Genomic DNA, 3,007 nt, shown 5'->3' on the forward strand with positions numbered 1-3,007 from the left:
AAAAAACTATTGAGAATAGTTTTATAATATAAATTTAGATGCAATAATTCAACGTTAAATTGTTTTTACGAATGATGAAAAAATTATTGAATTTAGTTAATTAGAATTTGAGATATTGATTAATAAGTAAAGTGTTAATTTTTCTCGCATGTGGTCACACAGTGTTTGGTTTCTATATATACGATTTAAGAGTGGCCATTTTTGTACTTGCTTCGGCAGTACATATACTAAAATTGGAACGATACAGAGAAGATTAGCATGGCCCCTGCGCAAGGATGACACGCAAAATCGTGAAGCGTTCCACATTTTTTTGTTATTATTTATCATAATTTCAGTTTACACCTGTACAACTAAACATGTCGTCTCTGTCGACATGATTTACTGGAAAATACTAGATTAGAGTAATATGAATAGTAACAAAAAAAAAAGTTAAATATTAGTCGGAGAATTTTATAAGATTCAACCAATTGATGAATGCATCTGAATGACATGTGCTGAAAAAAAAAAACAATCTTCATATTATAAAAAAAAAATGAATATGAAAATAAATGTATATGAAAATTTTTATCTCTTTTTTATCTCTTCTAACTATGATGATAATTATAAGTTGTTTAATTTAGAAAAACTTTACTTTGAAATTTATTTTTTACATTCATTTTATGTCAACATGTATTTTTTTTTCATAAAAAAATAATAAGAAATAAACTTGGGATTTTTATTTGTATTTTATGACTACATTCTTCAATTTATTATCATATACATCATATAATATAATTTTTTTGTAACATTTAAATATTAATAATATTGTAAATTTTGTTCGACACAAAAATATTGTCACTGCTCGAATAAAATAAAAAATTCCAAGTTTATCACAAAAAAAATTATATATCGACATTAAAAAAAAAATGGAAAAACAAATTAAAATAAAGTTTATGAGTTCGTTTATGACTTGAATTCCTGAGCATAAAGTATGTGTTTTGAATGAAAAATATTTTTTTTTAAAACATTAATAGCAGCTATACTGATCAGATCTATCAGAAATTTTAAATAAAAACATATTTTCTGTAATTATTATGAAAGTAACTTGTATTTTTTTCGTGCTTTTGCTGAATCAACAAATTGGTAATTTAATAAAATTGAAATTTGAAAAATACTTTGACAATAAAATTTGATGGCAAATAATTTTCCAAGGTCATTGTTCAAGAGATGAGCCCAGCACCAGTAGAGGTTCAACAGAGCTTCGAAGAATTCCGTCCGACAGAAATCTTCGGCTATTAAAACCGGAAAATGTCCAGGTTATCTCAAAACTATTGTAACAATATTTTCAAATACACATTTATTTATACGGATATGAATTATTTCAGTTGACTGAGTATAAAAATGGTGAAATGATTGAATTTCAAGAGCAGGACTTTTTTCTTCTTCAAGAAGGAGCATTCAGAAAGAGTAAGCCGTTTCGAGACCCTCTATTTCCGAAAGAATTATTCCTTAATTTAGAACAAGAAGCATTAAGACCCAAGGTACTAAAAATGAATAAAAAAAAATATATTTTTCTATTGTAAAATATTTTTCAGGGTATTGTAAAAAAGCCACAAGAACCTGTATTATTTATTGATAATAAAAAACCTTTCCACGTGAAGCAAGGAAAACTAGGTGATTGCTGGTTTGTGGTTGGCCTTGTACATCTTCAATATTATCCAAATTTATTTAAATTCATTGTCTCGCCATATGACCAGACATTTGATGTTACCAATTATGCGGGGATATTTCACTTCAGGTTATTACTACATAATTGTTTTAATAGAGCTTTGTTATGAAAAAAAAAAAAAAAATTTTATCACCAGGTTTTGGCAAGCCGGAGCATGGGTTGACGTTGTCATTGATGATCGTCTTCCAACTGAAGAAAAACAACTAGTTTATACATCCTCAGGATATCCCAACGAGTTTTGGGTTCGTTGTAATTTTTATTCTTTTTTAATTTTTAAGATAAAATAATAACAAATCATTATGCAATTATTTTAGCCAGCATTAGTTGAGAAAGCTTACGCAAAATTAATGTATCGATCATACGAAAAACTCGATGCTGGTTTTTCTAGACTATCAATGCAAGATTTGTCAGGTGGTATATCTGAAACATACGTTGTAAAATCTACATCTAATAGTTTATTTGAAATTATTCAAGATGCAAAAGATAGATCAACAATGATAAGTTGTTCGACTGTTAATGAAAAAAAATTTCGAACAAGTGTATTCAATCTTGATCCAGGTCATTCTTATGCTGTAACATCTGTGAAAATATTAACAGGAGATAAAACTAACAATACCAGTGGATTTAAGCTCATACGTATTCGAAATCCTTATGGTATAATATCTGTTGATCTCTATCACGGTGTTATCAAAGATTTATTCACCGAGGCTACTCTAGCATCAAAATTAGATATTGAAATGATTGGAGAAAGTTGGATTCTGTATGATGATTTTATTAAATATTTTTCATGCGTTGAAATTTGTAATTTGACACCCAATCAAATAACTGGAATCACTTCTTCAAATACTGGAAAAAAATTGGCATTATCCGCAGTTGAAGGAAAATTTATGGGAGCAGTAACCACAAAGCAAGTAGTAGCCAATGATTTTTATAATATTAATCCACAGTATCGTATGGTATTGACAAAGACAGACGAAGGAAAAAAAATATGTACTGTTCTTATTGGTGTGTCATTAAAACGTAGACATGATTTAGAAAAAGTCTCCATCAATTCAATATATTTTCGAATGATATCGGTAAGTTGACATATTGTTCTTCGATTTAATAATAACAAATTGCTTTGAAATAAAAAAAATTTACGTCTCCAGTTTGATGCTAATGATGATTCAACGAGAGTACCAAAACCACTAGCTACTAGTTCTATGAAATATCATGAATTTGGTCCATTTAGATCTAGGGGACAAGTAAGTAAACGCATTGACTTGGAACCTGGTACTTACTACATTATACCGTATATAG

At 28.3% G+C, this 3,007-nt stretch overlaps 1 non-coding gene across 1 annotated transcript; it reads left to right on the top strand.

The window, feature by feature from the left end:
* Nucleotides 1–203: 203 nt before the first annotated feature.
* Nucleotides 204–310, top strand: LOC122850740. Its single transcript, XR_006373648.1, has one exon. It is a non-coding gene; the product is annotated as a U6 spliceosomal RNA (small nuclear RNA).
* The last annotated feature ends 2,697 nt before the right edge of the window (nt 311–3,007 follow it).

The sequence above is a fragment of the Aphidius gifuensis genome, linkage group LG2 (genome assembly GCF_014905175.1).
Source record: "Aphidius gifuensis isolate YNYX2018 linkage group LG2, ASM1490517v1, whole genome shotgun sequence".
Classification (NCBI taxonomy): Eukaryota; Metazoa; Arthropoda; class Insecta; order Hymenoptera; family Braconidae; genus Aphidius; species Aphidius gifuensis.